The sequence below is a fragment of the Paroedura picta genome, chromosome 5 (assembly GCF_049243985.1).
Source record: "Paroedura picta isolate Pp20150507F chromosome 5, Ppicta_v3.0, whole genome shotgun sequence".
Taxonomy (NCBI): Eukaryota; Metazoa; Chordata; class Lepidosauria; order Squamata; family Gekkonidae; genus Paroedura; species Paroedura picta.
Window position 1 is genome coordinate 9,127,697 of NC_135373.1, and position 19,939 is coordinate 9,147,635.

Consider the following 19,939-nt stretch of genomic DNA (forward strand, 5'->3'; position numbering starts at 1 on the left):
GAATTATACAATAACAATCATGTAAACAATCATTAATATTTAAATCCTAAAATATAATTTATATTTCAGTTGAAAATCAAACCATTCCAGAAACCGCCACCCCCTCTCTAGTGAGCGTGATCGATAGGTGGGCAATTTGACCGAGGTTTTGCACAGGGAGGCCAGAATTTCAATATTATTTCAGGTCTCAATCTAGGCTTGACAGAACAGATCTGTTTTTGCAGGCTCTGTGGAACTGTCCCAGGTCCTGCAGGGCCCTGATTTCAATCTTTCCCCTGCCATTGCTTCCTCTATGCCAGGGGTAGTCAAACTGCGGCCCTCCAGATGCCCATGGACTACAATTCCCACGAGTCCCTGCCAGCATTCGCTCGTGGGAATTGTAGTCCATGGACATCTGGAGGACCGCAGTTTGACTACCCCTGCTCTATGCCATACATCCCCAGTGAGGGCATCCCTTGCCTTGATTCTCTCCCCCGGATCTGTGGGTTGCCCAACAGCATGATTCAATCCTGCCCTTACCTGCCTTGACCATCCTTTGAGGCTGGATATACTTGAGCGGAATTTCTGCATGGATAAATGTGTCCTTCCAGTCACCCTGAGCATGTGTTGAATGTAACATGAGAATGACTTAACATACATGCAAAGAACAGTCCAGTGCTCACTGCATGTGGCTTTTCTGAGCATTCCTTGTAAGTTGTGACAGCCCAGGCTCATGAGAGATCGGTGGTGGTGGAGAGTCCCGTAAGGCTAAAGGTGACTTATGGTGACCGGGTAGGGTTTTCAAGGTGAGAGATGTTCCAATGTGGTTTGCTATTGAGAGTCCTTCTTTGGTGGTCTCCCATCCAAGTACTAACCAGGGTCAACCCTTCTGAACCTATGAGATCGGACAAGATCAGCCTGGCCTATCCAAGCTAAGGCATTGGGAAACTGGAGGCGGAAAGTACCTTCAAGTGATAGCTGACTTAAGGTGACCCAAAGTCTGGATTTGCCATTTTCTGACTCGGCGTAGCAACCCTGGAGGTCCCCCATCAAAGTGCTAAGCAGTGCTGACCCTGCTTAGCTTCTAAGACCTGCTGAGATCAGGCTACCCTGAGCCATCTAGGGCTGATTCTGGACTTTGCTTATTCCATTGTGGATCCTGCTCAATTCAGATCGATTTGAACTCGGGTCTTCCTCTATGCCCCCCTCCCAATGGAAACAGAAAGTGTTCTGCATGTGATTGGGGAAGCTCAGAAAGGGGAGGGGAGCCAAGCACAGCAGGAGCCTCCTTCTTTTATTGAAGGGGGGGGGTGTGGATTGGAGACAGCAGAGGAGGGGGAATAAATCCAAGAGGAAAATATCTTCCGAGATAAGTTAGGGCTTCTTGAGCCTCTGCTGAGAGAAGTTAGGGCTTCCTCTTTAAGGGAAGCCTTGCAACCCGGGAACGAGGAAGCCTTTGAACCGATGCCCTGGCTAGGAGCTTTTCTGCAGCCTTGGAGGCTTGAGGCAGCAAGTTAGTACGGGACAAGCAGAGAGCTGCATGTTTATTCATGCCAATTTTTCAAATATCATGGGTTATATCCACTCCATGATATCATGGGGGAAAGGTAGGGTCACTCCTGCTTGTTGCAGAGGGAAAATTTAAATCACCCCAAATCAAAATGGAAATCGCATTCAGTGTAGACGGCAGGGACTGAATCAACCTGGGATTGGAGTAAAAGCTCTGTACACATTCAGCCCAGGTCAGACCATGGGAGATTAAGCTCTTGCACCTTGACACCTGTGAGGATTCCCCCTCGACAAGGAACCAGCGCATAGCACAAGAAACTGTGGTGAAACTTGTATTCCCCCATTCCCGGGACTATTTTTAAGGGAAAAATGAAACCTGAAGCATAAATACTTTTCACCTGCCTCTTTACAAATAGCCCAGGCACTCAGTTCAGCACCCTTGGAAACATGTCCTGCTTTTCAAAGGCAAATGGTTTATAATGCCTGTGCTCTTAAGTGCTCAGAGCTCTTCCTTGAAATGATTGTCTCCATAAACCCCTGTAACTCTGCTCTGAGAAGGGCCTGCCAGGTAGCTGCTTCGACAGGCAATTTAGGCGCCATTACAAGCAAGCAAATTGCAAGATACTTTCACTCATTAGCACGTTTGTGGCACCGGGAGCACATGCGTGCCGCTTCTGTGTGTGCTGTTTAAAACACCAAAATGTCCCTGCTCAGCTGTGTAAAAGCAGCCAGGCATCGTGGGAGAAAAGCTGAGGCAGGAGAGAGTTGCATTTTGCCTCAGCCCACCTGGAGTTGCTCACGAACTGACCAGGGAACGGCCAGGCTTATTTTGCTCCTCTTGGATTTCAAACTTCCAAGCATCCCTCTGCTGTTGGCTCACTGATTTCTGTCCCTGGCTGAATCTGCACGGAGCTTTTATTCCAACCCCAGGTCGATTCAATCCCTGCCATCTACACTGAATGCGATTTCCATTTTGATTTGGGGTGATTTAAATTTTCCCTCTGCAACAAGCATGATTGATCCGGAGTGACCCTATGTTTTCCCCGCAATATCCTGGAGTGGATATAACCCTCGATATTTTAAAAACCAGCATGAGTAAGTGTGCAGCTGCCTGCTTTCCCTGAAATAACTTGCTGCCGAGCCTCCAATGTTATAAAAAAGCCCTGATTGGCCAGGGCGTCAGTTCAAAGGCTTCCTTGTTCCCAGGTTGCAAGGCTTCCCTTAAAGAGGAAGCCCTAACTTCTCTCGGCAGAGATTTTCCTCTTGATTTATTTCCCCTCCTCTGTTGTCTCCAATCCTCTTCCCCCCCCCCCCATTCAAGAAAAGAAAGAAAGTGGTTCCTGCTGTGCTTGGCTCTGCCCCCCCTCCCCCTCAGCCTAATGTAATGTGATGAATACTAGAATGTCATGTAATTTGGAATGGTAGATCAGAATATATTTCTCTCTGGTCTGGGGACAGGAGGGAGAACTCTACGCAGCCAGTTGCCCCGCCTCAGAGAAAGGGATGCTTTTATGTTACCTCCATGTTGCAGAGAAGACGGATAGATTTAATCATTCTCAGCATTCAATTCAGCCCATCTGTCTCCAGTTTTGACATCATTCCCTTCACTGTATTTTCCCTCGGAATTAAACCCTCACAAATGGTGACCATATTTTTCCATTTGATCCTTGCGCCTGTTAAGCACCTTTTACTTTATCCTTGTGCTGCTTTGCTGCTCACCCACTCCCTGAAGTCAGTCAGTCAGATTATTGTTACGGTTCTCGACCAGGACACACAGCATGCCACAATGTAAAGCATACTTTTATTTATTTATTTATTTATTTATTTATTTATTTATTTATTTATCTGTTTATTTATTTATTTATTTATTTATTTATTTATTTTTATTACCTACATTAGGTAAGCATTTTGCTATATTTATAGCGCGTAGAAAAGCCCTCTTTTCTCTCTACGGTTTGAGTTGCCTCTAGTGGCAAAGCAGAGCATATCTCTTGCCCTCACATGGGCCCACAGTGGGTGATAGAATCATAGAGTCATAGAGTTGGAAGGGGCCATACAGGCCATCTAGTCCAACCCCCTGCTCTACGCAATATTTTATTTATTCATGGAAAAAACACAACGTATTTCAGAACTGCTATTACAAAAAGAACTCAGCTGCCACTCTGCAACACATAAACAAGAAAAACACATATCTAATTCCGACAATCATAACATCACCTGCCACATGCCACATCCTTTCCGATTACACACGCCGTCTATAAATGTGTGGTTTCTTTCCGAGTTATCTTTACTGATCAATAGCATCTAAGATTGGACTCCGTTTTCTTCTAAGGGCTGATATTGATCTGCTGTGCATCAGAGATCTGTGTTTTCCTATCGTTGTGTATTCCTTTTCCTGTCTTGACGCATCTAAGATCCTGGCCGCATTACCTTAGACCAGGCAACAGCAAAACACCACTGAACGTCTCTTGGCTTTGAAAACCCCGCAGGGTCTCCTTAAGTCGGCTGTGAGTTGACAGCTCTTTACACACACACTCACATGTCTGTATTTGGATCTTTTAACCATCTGGTTCTGCCTGATGTGAAAGAAGATGCCAAGGATGTTAGGTAGAAGACTGGTGACTCACAGAAACTCTTCCTGCTGGCAGCTCCTATAGAAACATAGAATTATTGAGCTGGAAGGGGCCTTTGGGTCCATCTGGTCCCACCCCCTGCTCACTGCAGGATCAGCCTAAAGCGTCCAGGATAAGTAGCTGTCCAGCTGCTGCTTAAAGACCACCAGTGAGAGGGAGCTCCCCACATCCTTAGGCAGCCCCATTCCATTGCTGAACTACTCCGACTGTGAACATTTCCCCCATGGTATCTAGCTGGTACCGTTCTGCATGTTGCCTAAAGCCATGACTATGGGCCCTCTGCCTTGCAGGGTATTTTCTAATAACTTTGATGTTGAGCCACTTCCTGGCTGGTCCAGAGTTCAAGGGCAGTGCTTACATGGCTGAGGAAGGGTCTTGTGTTGCCTTTGGTGTAGTGGTTAGGAGTGGTTAGGATTTGGTGAGCTGGGTTTGATTCCACATTCCCTGACATGAAACCAGCTGGGTGAACTTGGGCTTGCCACAGCACTGATAAAGCTGTTCTGACCGAGCAGGAATATCAGGGCTCTCTCAGCCTCACCTCCCTCACAGGGTGTCTGTTGTGGGGAGAGGAAAGGGAAGGCGACTGTAAGCCGCTTTGAGACTCCTTCTGGTAGAGAAAAGTAGCATATAAGAACCAACTCTTCTTCTTCAGTAATATCAGGGCTCTCTCAGCCTCACCCACCTCACAGGGTGTCTGTTGTGGGGAGAGGAAAGGGAAGGTGACTGTAAGCCGCTTTGAGACTCCTTCTGGTAGAGAAAAGTAGCATATAAGAACCAACTCTTCTTCTTCAGTAATATCAGGGCTTTCTCAGCCTCACCCACCTCACAGGGTGTCTGTTGTGGGGAGAGGAAAGGGAAGGCGACTGTAAGCCGCTTTGAGACTCCTTCTGGTAGAGAAAAGTAGCATATAAGAACCAACTCTTCTTCTTCAGTAATATCAGGGCTCTCTCAGCCTCACCCACCTCACAGGGTGTCTGTTGTGGGGAGAGGAAAGGGAAGGTGACTGTAAGCCGGTTTGAGTCTCCTTCAGATAGAGAAAAGCGGCTTAGAAGAACCAACTCTTCTTCTTCTTCTTCTTCTTCTTCTTCTTCTTCTTCTTCTTCTTCTTCTTCTTCTTCTTCTTCTAATACTCCTTGCCATTTGAAAAATTGTTTTTACCTTTGTGCCAACTACTTTCTGACAATCCCTGTTTTCTACACCCCCTCTCGAGCTGAAGGGAGAGAATGCAAGGAACCGAAGGAAATTATGAAGGGAAATCAAAATGATGAAGAAAGGGAATTAATTTTCACTTTGATCAGAGGAGTTTCACATATGTATTAGTTAGGGTGAAGTTCTGGAAATCCAGCTTCCACACCACTGAATTTCATTTTCAGTTCCTGTCTTTTAGAAGTGATCCTTCTTCTTCACTGCCAGGCACAGTAATTATTCTGTCTCTGCAGCACTGGGGGATGAGGCGTGTGATGATCATGGCAGATTATGCAGTCAACTTTCTGCTCCAGCAAGCTCTCTGGTATGATGGGCGTATGGTTTAATATCAGGTTGAAAGCTGAAAACAGAACAGAAAAACCGAGGGCATTTCTGCACATCGGCAAAAATAGCATTACACCGGCTGAATGGCATAGCGCTAAACATTATCGTGCCTCCCAGCCCCTCCTCACCTTTTTCCTGTCTCGCTCTAGTCTGCTGCCTTTTTGCACTTCTCACCCTCCACATCCCCTGTTGGAAATGGCGACTTTACAGGCGACTTTCTTCTGCCTGTCAATCAAGCCAAGCAGCCAATCCCCTTTATCCTTGTTTTAAAGGTCCCGCGAAGCCCGCTAATTTTTTTTAATTCATAGTTCTCTGTTGCTATGCCTATGCCACTCCTTAGAATGACACCCCTTATGGAATCAAAGGTCTTGATACTTGATAATCTTGTTCCTGGTTTTTTTGAGGGGGGGGGGACTTTAGAGAGGCATGCTTTGTGTAACAGCTTTGGGAAAAAAATATTTCTGGCATTCCTTGCATGCTTGTCCACCTATTAGATGCTCCAGGAAGTTAGATGTTTTTAAAAAAGACATTCCCATCCCCAGAAACAAGGGAGAGGGAGGCAGGGCGAGGGTGGGATGAGGCAGGCATCTTTAGCGTGTTTGAGCCTCCATACCTTCCCTCTGCTGGTTGCCTGCTGGTTGCTCTCCTGTAGCTTGTGCTAAATAGGTTCGGGAATCCACTTTATGCAATTCCCCAACTAGCGCTTTAAAATGGAGGATGTAGCTGGCCGGTTACTGCCCAGACGTTAGATGTTGGCGACATCATCTGGAGGGGCCGGAAAATAACGATTACGTAAGGTAAGCATTTCACTATATTTAACGGGTGCGGAAATGCCCTGAGTCCAGGACAATGTTTCTGTAATTATTATTGTTATTTAATTTATTCCGCACCACTCCTGAAGCCGGCTCGTAGTGGATTACAAACGTCCAATAAAAATTCCATTAAATCCCCCATTCGAATGGACACAAGATCACACTGAAACAGAGAACTTGGTAAAATACCACCCCCCCCCACCCATCCCTACCTCTGGAGGGTCAGATAACACAGATTGCTGCATAACACCAGGGGAGCCCCATCGATCTTTCTCATTGCCCTCCCCGGCTTCAACCATAGACATGGTGGAAGAGGTCCATTTTACAGGCCTTGCGGAACACCAAGAGCTCCCTCAGGGCCCTCAGCTCTCCACTTGGACCATCTCTGACTATTCTGCATTGCCGCCTGCATTCTGCATTGTCACCTGCCTTTGGACTTCTGGACTGTGTACTGACCCACCTCCAACTGGCTTCTTGGAATCTGGTAACTGACTGTGTGTGCCGTTTATGCTCCCAGCAAGCTGGCCAGGGCTTGTGAAGACTCCCACTGTGCTGCTGGATTCTTGCCCAGCCTGATAACTAAAGCTGGGAATGCTTCCAGCTCCAAGGTCAGCTCAGCTGAGAACAGACAGCATCTCCCAGCCCCACCGGGAGATGGCCGGGACTTCCAGCCCAGCCGGGGACTGGCCATCATGATAAACTTTTGTTAAACTCCCCATATCCTCCAGGCAGCTGTTTGATCAAAGTGGCAGGAAAATAGGAGCAATACTGCAATCTCAAGTAGTCATAAAGAGGGGGTTTAGGAAACGCTGAGGGACTAGGGAGTGTTCAGCCTGAAGAAGAGGTGGTCAAGAGGCAACAGGATGGCTCTCTTTAAGTACTTGAAAAGCTATTACTTAGTGGAGGGCAGCAGAGGAGAGAACCTGCAGTAATGTGTTTAAGCTACTTGAAGAATGATATCAGCTAGATATCAGGAAATTTTTTTTCACACTCAGAGTAGTTCAGCAGTGGGATGGGCTGCTTAAGGAGGTGGGGAGCTCCCCTTCACTGGAGGTCTTTAAGCAGTGGCTGGACAGATTTCTCATGAAAGCTTCAGGCTGATCCTGCACTGATCAGGAGGTTAGACAAGCTGGCCTGGATGGCTCCTTCCCACTCTAGGATTCTATGAGTCTGTATCATTATCATTATCATTATTGTATTTGTATCCCACCTCCCCTCGAAGGCTTGAGGCGGCTTACATAACCCCATCCACTAAAAACCATACGATAACAATAAAATTACAATAGTTAGTAACCACGGTCACAGTAGCAGCAATGATGGCATAATCTTACTCATCTAGTCTCCGCATCCTCAACTACAGGGGGTTTTGACACACTCTACCACCAGTTTGTGAGGGGGGTCTAGTTCAGCTGTGGGATAGGCTGCCTCAGGAGGTGGGGAGCTCCCCCTCCCTGACAGTCTTCAAGCAGTGGTTGGACAGATTCTTATGCTGGATGCTTGAGGCTGATCCTGCATTGAGCACAAAACCCACATAACCTTAATGGTACCATACCGCTGATGTGCTATTCCAGCATAACATTGTCTGTATGCTACACATTTCTACCCAAAAAATGGGGGGGGGGATTCAGATAATGAAGGGTACTAGGCAAGGATTTCCTCTTTCATCTTTATTATTCAATTTGGTTTTAGAGACTCTGGCAGTTAAATTGCAGGCTATGACAGATCTTCCTGGATTACAAATTGATTGAAATGAATGGAAGATAAGAAGTTATGCAGATGATGTTGTTCTGATGTTAGCCAATCCTGAAAGTTCTTTGCTTTGTTTATTTGACATATTGAAAGAGTATGGTCATCATGCAGGTTATAAAGTAAACTGTTCCAAGACCAAAATATTGTTGTATGGGGTTTCTGAACAATCAACTTTGTTGAGGTGGTCTAAATTAAATCTTTCATGGTCAGCCCGAAGGGCGACTACTAAAATGAGTGTGTTGCCTAAATTGAATTTTCTTTTTCAGGTGATTCCAATTTTAACAAGCGACAAGATTATCGCTAAATGGCAAAGTACCCTGAATAAATTTATCTGGAGTAATAAGAGAGCTAGAGTGGCTTTCAGAACTCTACAAGATGTTAAGACAAGAGGTGGACAGAATGCCCCAAACTTAAAACTGTATTTACATGCAGCAGCAATCTCTTAGATTGCAGATTGGGTTATGCTCCCTCTGTCAAGGGACATGAGTTTTGAAAAAGCAAGTCTAAGTAATGGATTACATGATCTTCTATGGCCTATTGACACAAAAATAAATAGAATCATAGAGTTGGAAGGGGCTATACAGGCCATCTAGTCCAACCCCCTGCTCAACGCAGGCTCAGCTCTAAACATCCTAAAGCATCCAAGAAAAGTGTGTATCCAACCTTTGCTTGAAGGCTGCCAGTGAGGGGGAGCTCACCACCTCCTTAGGCAGCCTATTCCACTGCTGAACTACTCTGACTGTGAATTTTTTTTCCTGATACCTAGCCTATATCGTAGTACTTGTAGTTTAAACCCATTACTGCGTGTCCTTTCCTCTGCAGCCAATGGAAACAGCATCCTGCCCTCCTCCAAATGACAACCCTTCAAATACTTAAAGAGGGCTATCATGTCCCCTCTCAACCTCCTTTTCTCCAGGCTGAACATTCCCAAGTCCCTCAACCTATCTTCATAGGGCTTGGTCCCTTGGCCCCAGATCATCTTCGTCGCTCTCCTCTGTACCCTTTCAATTTTATCTACGTCCTTCTTGAAGTGAGGCCTTCTTGACTGCTTTGAATTTTTGGGCCAAGAATTTGTTTTTCGTTTGGGAGAAATACAAACAGACGCTTACATCTAATACATCACTGCTGAAATTGCCTATCAAGGTGTATTTTGATAAAGGACACAAAAACCAGGCTGGGCTGCTTTAGGTATAAGGAGCTTCTGACAGCTACAGGGAAAATAAAAACCCATGATATCCTTATCAAAGAAGGCACTGATATCACTTGGTTGGAATATCATCAAATCTCCAGATTTAAATCTGAGTTTCAATCGCAATCTGGGTCAGTTCTGACTTTGAAAAGATATTATTTCAGGCAAAGCTGCATTTACTTGGTCAATTGTACAAACTCTTATTAAAGCAGGACACCGAGTCTGTGCAAGTTAAACATTGTATGGTGAAATGGATGATGAACTTGAGTCGTACTATTCCTTTAGAGGAGTGGGAACTATTATGGAACAAAACTGTGAAATGGATGATATGTCAGCTGTTAAGGGAAAATTGATATAAGATGTTTTATAGATGGTACGTGACTCCTAAGATTGTGGGTAAAATTTCTAGAAACATTGATAGAAAAAGCTGGAAGTGAAGGGAAAAAAAGTTGGCTCCCTTTATCATATGTGGTGGACATGTAAAAAAGACAAAAACTCTGGGGAAATATTCATGGTAATTTAGATGGAATGTTGAAAGTCAGATTTCCCTTTTGTTCTGAATTTATGTTACTGAGTGTGTTACCGGTTAAGGTTCCTCGAAAAGCTGGTGGTTTCTTATTTCGTACAACAATGGCAGCACAATCGGTTGTGGCTAGGAGGTGGAAACAACAGGACACACTCAAAGTCATGGATTGGCTTGAGAAATTGGGAGAGTTGGCCAGAATGGCAAAACTTACAAGCCTAATGAACAATTGCTCTGCAGATGAATTCCAGGAACTCTGGAGCTATTATATCGATTATCTAGGTCAGTGGTTCTCAACCTGGGGGTCGGGACCCCTTTGGGGGTCGAATGACCCTTTCATAGGGGTCATGGCAGGGCAAGCAGCTTGGCCGGGAGGGGGGGCACCATTCACACAACAGCCTTGTGGGGTAGATCGAGATAGAGCATTCGTCTGTCTGGAGCAGCAGAAAAGAGCGAGATCGTCATGGTGGGACAAGAGGCAGAACTGAAGTGAGAAACCCTGGGGGAAAAAAACAATTTATATACAATCATGATCTTCACGCCATTGGTCAGTTTTGGTTTAATTTCTGTGAAAACCCTTGCATCATTTTATGGATGTGGGGTCACCACAACATGAGGAACTGTATTAAAGAGCCACGGCATTAGGAAGGCTGAGAACCACTGATCTAGGTATTTAGTTAAGGAATGTTTTAGAAGATGGCAAAGCATAATTGATTATATTCTATGTTTTATGTATTTTTCTTATTTTCTCTTTTCTCTGTTCTATGTAAACTTCAATGAAATTTTACCAGCACCTTATAAAAAAAAAGAAAAATGGGGGGCGGGGTTTGATATCACTATAAGCAATGGAACATGGCAACATCCTGAAAGTCCATAGCAACACTGTCAACAGCCACCAATCATGGAGCAGCATGCTAATATCCCTCCATTAGTTATGGGAGGGAGCAGCCAATCCACACACTGGGGCTCTTTTCCTGAATCAAATGCTTGCTATTCTAGCACTGGCTTCTGATGGAATTGGAACAGAGATGCCAGAGACATATGGGGAGGGGCTGCTGGAATCCTTTACTTCCTCAAATTGGGCTTCTGTCTGACTGTGGTCATGAAGGCACTTTCCCTTCTGCTGTTCTCGGGATACCAGCAGACGCCTGCCTCCCTAATTTCCCTCCAATTTCAGCGGGTGAGAGTTGTAAGGGCATGATGCCAGGCAGATCACTGTAGGACAGAGACAGCAATGGCACAGAAGCAGGCTGGTATCGTAGTGTTAAAAAGTGACCTCAGGGGGTGGACCACTTCATCTAGATATAGGCAGATCCAATGATTTTTATGTTTCCCTTCCTCTTGCTGACTTTTTGAATGAAATTGCCTTCGAGGGAGCAAGATTTTGTGCGCCGGTGTGGTCCGTAAGGACACAGTTTAGTATATTAATAATTTTATTTTATCATTAATTGTAGGAATGCTGCATAGAACACCTGCTTATGAAGATGAATGAACCAGACCATTATTGCTTCCAGCCAAAGGCCATTACAATGCCAAGCAATATCATAGCTGTTGATAGCCAATAAAACAATTCCGCAGTCAAAATGATATATACAAGAGTCAGCGCGTAACAAAATACATTAAGAATTCAGGTCTCTAACTCTCTGGTGGCGTAAGTTTGGCCCGAATTTCCCTTGCTGCTAATGCAAATGATGATACATTATCACTAGTTAGGGGATTGGTATCCGATAACAAGAAGACCGTTTTGTCTAAATTCGCAGGAAAGATCCGGTCCAACGAAAATCTCTTGATGTATTTGCTTCTTGGCTCCTAGTAGAGTGGACAATCAAAAGCCTGTTTATGTATTCAATGCGCATTATGCATGGCTTTTTTTGGTTTGTTTGTTTTTGTTTAGCTGATTGTGGTTCATAATAAACTGTATACAAGGAGAATCCCTGGTGATATTGGTTTCTCTCCATGCCCTTTGTGTAAGAGAACGTTTGCAAATGTACCCTCATTCCTCTAGTGGCATGGGGCACCAGTGGTAGGCCTGTGAGTCACTTGGTAAGGTTTAGATGCTCAAACCCCGCGGAGAAGCAGCTGCCCTTTTGCTAAAAGAAAGGAAAAGCAGGAGATTCAAGCATTAATTTCTGTGAAAGAACCCTTGCATAATTTTATGGTTGGGGGTCACCACAACATGAGGAACTGTATTAAAGAAGGTTGAGAACCTCTAGGTAATTAAGGAATGTATTCGCAGATGGCAAGGCATAATGGATTATATTCTATGTTTTATGTATTTTTCTTATTTTTCCTCTGTTCTCTGTAAACTTCAATAAAAGATTTTCTGTTTTAATTTTTTTGGGGGGTGAGGGGTGGAATAGAGGAAGACCCGAGTTCAAATAGTTCAGAAACATGTGCAGTTGGCTTTGGAAGCAATGCCTCCATACTCCAGGGAAAAGCTCACAGCAAATAAGGGGTTAAGCCCTGTGGTGGGAACTGGGAGTACAAAGAGCTTTTTTGAAAGCTGGGGAAGCAGAGGCACCAAGGTGAGCATTATGAGACAGATGTACAATTAGGCATATGTGGGAACAAATTCCTTACATTGTTCCCAATAGCTTATGGGGGTAGGCAGGGAGCGTTAGAACAGAACTTATCCTCCTACCATAATTGTAACAGCAGCAAAACAGGAGTATCAGGAAGTACAGGGTGTCATCTGCACTGGGCCTTTTACCCACTCCCAGCTTGAATGAATCCCTCCCATCTACACTGAATTCGATTTCCATTTTGATTTTGGACGCTTTAAGTTTTTCCTCTGCAACATGCATGATTGATCTGGAATGACCCTTCCTTTCCCCCGTGATATCCTGGAGTGAATATAACACTCAATATTTGAACAATCAGCATCAGGAAGTGTGCAGATTTTTGCTTTTTTCCAATTAACTCCCTTCTCAGCCATGCAGTCTTCCCTATTGGCCAGGGTGTCAGTTCAAAGACTTCCTGGTTGCAAGGCTTGTCTTAAAGTGATTGCGCTCCAGAAGCCCTGACTTCTCTCAGCAGAGATTTGCCTCTTGGTTTTCCCCCTCCTCTGCTGTCTCCAATCCCCCCTACCATTCAAGAAAAGAAAGAAAGAGGCTCCTGCTGTGCTTGGCTTCCCCCACCCCCAGTTCTGAGCTTCCCCAATCAAGTGTAGAACATTTTCTGTTTCAATTATTTCTTTTTTGGGGTGGGGTGGAATAGAGGAAGACCCGAGTTCAAATAGATCTGAATTCAGCAGGATCCACAACGGAAAAAAATAAAGTGCAGAATCAGCCCTGGTAGAAACCACTATACAGAGCATCTGACTGGCTTAACCACAGCAGCATGTACAATATGGTTCATAGTGGGCCTGTGACCCCCCCCTCCTGCATTGGCCTAGAATCAATGGATCCTGGAGTTGGAACTGGGACTGTCCCAAGGTCACCCAGTGGGCTGCATATGGAGGAGTGGGGAATCAAACCCAGTTCTCCAGATTAGAGCCCACCTCTCTTAACCACCGCACCATGTTGACTTTCCACATAGAGGACTTATGAGCCCCCTCCTTGTGTAAGTTCCATCTCCAAGACAGCTGGAGGGAAGACCTAGCCACAAGCATGGTAGGATTCTTATCTGGCAAAACCCCATTAGTTTGACTAGTGCATGTTTCCTTTCCTGAAAGAGCCCAAGCCATCTCCTTAATGCTTTCCCTTCCCTTTGATCCTCACATTAACTCTTTGCAATAGGTTAGGCTGAGAAGCTTTGGACTCATCCATTAAGAGCGTCCATGGTAGACTGGGGATTTGAACCTGCAGACTGAATGTTCTAGCCACGATCCAAATCTGGCTCCGCAAATAAGGCTGTTGGAGACTGCCAAGAATCACAGCCAAGATTTCCCTGGAAGAGAAAGAGGAAACTGGTAAGGACCGTAGTAGGTAACAGGGGACAAGGAAGAGATTTTTGTTCTTATTGCCATCTTCTCCCAGATGGGGAACTGCAGCCAAACTCATGAAAGAAAATTAATGGTCTGGGGACAAGATAAACCAGGAGTTGGCCCGAATAATGCAGGTGACAGACAAGCCTTACATGAGTCCAAGTCGAGGTTGGATGAATTTCATCCTTGAGTACTGAAGGAACTTGCTGAGAACATCTCACAAACTCTGACTTTCCTCTTGGAGAACTCCCCAGTGACAGATGAGGCACTCCCGTTGTGTTAGTTGCTTGCTGGCTTTATTTATGCCCTGCCTTTCTTACAAATTTGACCAGCTGGTCTGACTGGGGTGCCAGGGAAGATATCAGGACAGATGACAAAGTAATGGGTGAGAGTGTCTTGAAAAGGAAGCAAAAACTAGGCTAACATGGTTTATTCCTTAAAATCCACGGTGGCTTTAGTTACCGTCTGTTTTGATCAGGTTAGTGGGTCCGTGAATGCCGTCGCTTGACATACCTTGGGATGTCTCGACTAGGGGCACAAACTGAAAAATTCTGGTTCAGTTTGGGTTCAAGGTGTTCTTGAACCGAACCCGCAAACTGAATCAAAAGCCGCAAAATGAACTAGGCGGTTCTGGCTGGTTGGTTTCACTTCTCTCCACTGGCAGATTTTTCTCCATCCCCTTTCAAAGTGTGGGGAAGTGAAACCAATTGTTGAAATGGCTGGAGCTTCCCCACACTTGGAACAGGGGAAACACAAAAGGCTTAAAGGGCTTCCAGCCACTTAAACTTGACTGCAGAGGGTGGTTTAAATTGCCTGAAATCCCAAACCGGACAAAAGTCTGTAAATGTTCAGGGGAGGGGCCCCCCTCACACCTTGGTTCATAGGGCACAAATCAGGTCAAATTCATGAGGAATTTTGAATCATGAACTGATTCGTACCCATCCCTAGTCTTAGAATCATAGAATCATAAAGTTGGAAGTGACCTCCTGGGTCATCTAGTCCAACCCCCTGCTCTATGCAGGACACTCACAACCCTCTCACTCATCCACTGTCACCTGCCACCCCTTGAACCTTTACAGAATCAGCCTCTCCATCAGATGGCTATCCAGCCTCTGTTTAAAGCTTCCCAAAGATAGAGAACCCACCACCTTCCAAGAAAGCCTGTCCCACTGAGAAACCACTCTGTCAGGAACTTCTTCCGGATGTTTAGACAAAATTTCTTTTGAATTAATTTCATCCCATTGGTTCTGGTCCATCCCTCCGAGGCAAGAGAGAACATCCTCTATATGGCAGCCTTTTAAATACTTGAAGATGGTTATCAGATCCCCTCTCAGTCCTCTCCTCTCCAGGCTAAACAGACCAAGCTCTTGATTTTGGCAGAATGTTTGATCAAGCTGCCTGCCATGCTTCAGTTTAGCAAACTGGTTCAATGTGGGCTAAATGAATCTGCCGTCAGATGGATTTGCAACGGTTGGCAGACCCCCCTACTGAAGGAGCATGGATGGCACCTGGAAGGAGCTCTCAAGTGGGCTGCCAAATGGTCCCTGTACATTTCAACATTATTATCCATGACTCGGGGGCGGGGGGAGGGGAGTCCTTATCAAAAGCTGGGACAAGTAGACACACACAAAATTCAAATGACTGTGACGGGTTGGAAAGCTTGGCTGAATGAACACAAAGTGATTAAACAAAGACACCTGCTGATTTGTGCCCTTTGGCAAACAAAGCAGGCACAGGCACAGGATGGGCGATCCCTGCCTTGGAATCCGATGAGGCTCTCAGGATGGCTGTCAAACCCATATGGAACATGAGTCAGAAGTGTGATGTGGCTGCAAAAGAAAAAATAACCCAAATGGGATTTGAGGTCGATTCAGCCATGTTGTTCTGAAGTTGCAGGACAAAGTTGGAATCCAATGGGAGTTTGAAAACCAGCATGTTCATGTTCATGTTCATGTTCATGTTCATGTTCATGTTCATGTTCATGTTCATGTTCATGTTCATGTTCATGTTCATGTTCATGTTCATGTTCATGTTCATGTTCATGTTTATATACCGCCACTCTCAAATGTCTCACAGTGGTTTACAAAGCATGAATGCAATAAAATCCCATAAAATCACCCATTAAACCATAATCAGAACACAACATCAAGAGGGTGGATAATAAATATATAACCCACTCCCTACCATTCAGCATGGGTCTCTCACTCTCTGTCTGGGAGTGAGAAACTTAGTTGGTTTCAGCTTGAGATCCACAGCTGACAGTACCAGGAACTGCTCTGGCCTCAACCATATGCCTGGTGGAAGAGCTCCACCTTGCAGGCCCTGCGGAAAGCTGACAAATCCCACAGGGCCCATAGCTCTTCCGGGAGCTCATTCCACCAGGTTGGGGCCAGGCATATATCCTGGGGACCCGGGACCACCAGTAAATTCATACGAAGGGCCCTGCAGGGGGCATAAGCAGATAGGTGGTCCCACAGATAAGCTTGTGCATGCACACACACTTTGTCAGATACTGAGGAAAGGACATGTGGCTGGTTGTTGGAGGGGTGAACATGCAGGTAGGTGGGTGGAATGCACAGGTGGGGGCAGGAAGAGAGGTATGAGTGGGTGTCCTAGAGGTGGAGGAGGGGAGAAATCTCTGCCCAGGGCCCATGAAAACCTAGAACCGTCCATGTCCCCCACGCACTCTTTATGGACTTGCCTTCTAACAAGGAATCTGAAGATGTGTACATAGTCACGAAAGCTTATACCTTGAATGCACAGGAAGGCTTATACCTGGAATACTACTCTGTTGGCAAAGGTGCCATTGGACTCAAAGGCTCTCAGGTGGCATGGACAGAAGCTTTCTATACAAGCCACGCTGTGTACTTGCTTCACTCCAACCATATTTCATTTGGGGACATGCATCTTCTGTTGCTGGGCACTATCCATTAAGAAGGATGTCGACAAACCAGAATGGATCCCAAGGAGAGCAGCAAAGATGGCGGGGATCTGGAAGACGAGGCCTGCGAGGAAAAGCTGAGAATGACGGAAGGGGAAGGCAGAGGAGCAAACCGAAGGGTCCTCCTCAAAGACCAGAAGTTAGCAACATCTTCCTCCCTACTGCTCTAGAGGCCAAGCTGGGATCCAGTGGGTCCCTATGGCCGAGTGCTAGATTTCAGTTGAATGTTAGGAGAACCCTCCTCACAGGAAGAGTTGTCTGACAAGGGAGGACCTGTTATGAAGAGAGCCATGGTCCTCTTGCCCCAGGGGTCTCCAGGCTGAGGCTAAGCAATGGTTTGTTAGAGATTTTTGAGTTTGGAGTCATGCGTTGCAGCAGAAATGTGCATTGCTGGAAAGGCTGCATGTTTGAAGCACGCAGGATGGTTCCTGAGCCTTTCGTTGAGCAGCTTCCTGCTGGTGACCCAAGAATAGCTCAATGACTATTATGTTCTCTGCTGTAGGAGATGGGATGTAGTTGGTGGAGGAAGCTTCAGCAGCTGCATTTCTGATTGCCCTGCAGTCGCTACCGGCTTAGGAGCTTGGTCAAGGGAAACGACTGTGGTATCAGCCTGAGAAACACACACGGTCCCCGTTTGCAGAAGTCGTTTCCTGTCACTTCTCCTTATCTCTTTGCTGCATGAACCATCTCTGATGTTGTCTCAGAGTCCTGCTGGATCTCATGCTATCCAGGCCCAGCAGAGAGCATCGGCTTGGTAGAAGGCAAGTCCTTAAAGGCCACGTGAGTGGGTAGGGGGCCGGGTCGGCTCTAGGTTTTCATGGGCCCTGGGCAGAGAGTTCTCCCCTCCTGTGCCCACCACCAGGGCAACCACTCATACCTCTCTTCATGGTCCCCACCTGTGCATTCCACCTAACAGCCTCGGCGTCCTCTCCCTGCTTGCTCCTGATGCCTCCAACGACCACCCGCATGCCCTTGCCTCAGTGGCTGTAAGAGGCGTACACAGTTGGGTGTGCCACTGCTGTGACCTTCATTGTCTGCATAATCTTCACTGGCAGTGACGAACAAGCCAGGTAGCTAGGAGAAACGGAGATGAAGTGCTAGTGAGCAAGGAGGCCAGGGAAGGGCCTGCAGGCATACAGCAATGGAAGTGTGCGGTCAGGGGTCAGTAGCAGAGGGCACCGCCAGACATCCTGGGCCCTGGCAGAGATGCCCAACAGGCTCCGTAAGGGCTCCCCAAGGCCTCTTCAGCCTTCCCTCTATATCCTGCCTTAGTAGACTTGGCCAAAAACTATTCCTGACATTGCTGTGAAAGCAGGGAACTGGCCATTTCCATTGACCTGGGGTGACGTTCTCACATGGTTACCATGCCTGGGAAAGCGAGCAGAGCCTGAATGCCTACTCTTGCCTCAAACCACTTCCTTGCCCCCCCCACTGTCCCCCCTCAAGCATGGCAGGGAGGCGGGGCCAGATGACATCACTTCCGGCCTGGTTCCAGGGCTCCTTGAAGCCTGACAAATATTTCAGGGGCTCCTCCATGGTCAAATGGTTGAAAACGGCTAGGTTACGGTATACTAATGCTGGCCTTGGTAGGGAGTTTCCCCACTTTTTCCTCACAGCTTCTCCTTTCCTGCCTCACTCCCTCTTCCACCAATGCCACGCTCTGTTCCAACTCTTCCATTTTCCAGGACAATGCTGTCAATGAGACCGTCCTTCCAGGGAACATCTCGACTGCAGAAGTGGAAACGAGCTGCTCCCCAGAGGAAATGACCTCTGTAAACCTGGCCACTGCCCTTTTCTCTTAGTGTCTTTACTGGTGGGGACAGTTTCCAACAGCCTCTTCCTCTAGATTCTTTGGGCTGAAGATGGCGAACACTCCCTGGTCCTCACACCTGATTTTCACCTACTTACTGCACTGTTCTTTCCTTCCTTTCTTCTCTGTCTACATCCTGCTGGTCGTCCATTGACTCTTCGGCATGGTGGTTTGCAACCTCCTCAATTTCTTATTTTCACTCATAATATTCACCACCAACATCAGCCTGGACCGTTGCCTCCTCATCTGCCATCCCATCTGGGCCCAAAACAACCACACAATTCCCTGGGCATGGAGAGTGGTGGTAGTCCTGTGGCAGGTTTCCTTCATACTCAGTGCTCCCAACTTGACTTTCTGGGAGATTTAAGAGATGGAGGAGGGTGGGAAGAAGTGTCTCAATAGTTATGCTTTCTTCAATGAGTGGGATGGATTTGAGATACAGGCTTTGAGGGCTTGTGTTCAATTTGTGGTCCGGTTCCTCTTGGCCTTCTTGCTTACCCTCCTGATCACCTCAGGCTGTCATTGTAGGATGGGTTGGGAGATGAAGAATAGGAGGCTGGTGAAGAACAATAAGCTCTTCTGGGTCCTGGTGGCCACTGTGGTCCACTTCTTCATCTGCTGGCTTCCCTATCATCTCTACCACAATTTGCTGATGCATTGGCAGTCATTCCACTTCACGCAACAGGCATTATGCATGAAGATGGTCATGTCCCTGCTTAAAAAGGGCTTCATGGATATTCCCATCATCCCCATGAGCAATGCTGACGAGGAGGGCCACCAAATGGGCAGGATCAGCAGCTTGGAGGAGAAGCTCACTCAAGGAAATTGTTAGTCATCTCCCTGAAGAAACTACCTTGATTCACTCAGAGAAGGCTGTGTCCATTTCACTGAGCAAAACCTTTGTTCCTGAATATCAAAAACTCTGCACTCAAAAGGGGTTGGGTGGCTGAATGCTGAGTCTCCATTGTGCAATATCTGTGAGGAAGTCTCTGGTGTGAAAGTATCCATTTGACTAATCAGCCAACCCTCAGAGCTGAGGATATTGCATGCTGCAAGATGGGTTTTTGGGAAATTATTATTGTTGTTGTTGTTGTTGTTGTTGTTGTTGTTGTTGTGTTGTGTTGTGTTGTTTGTTTGTTTATTACTTGCCACTCCCTAGAGGCTTGTGGTGGGTTACAAAAGTCCAGTTAAAACTCCATTAAAACCCATTAAAATGGACAATCACAACACAATAGCAACATAACAGCAACAACATGGTGGAACCCTTCCAACCCCCTTCCCATCCTACATCACACAGATTGCATCTAACATCAGGAGGGCCCCAACTGACCTTCCTTCA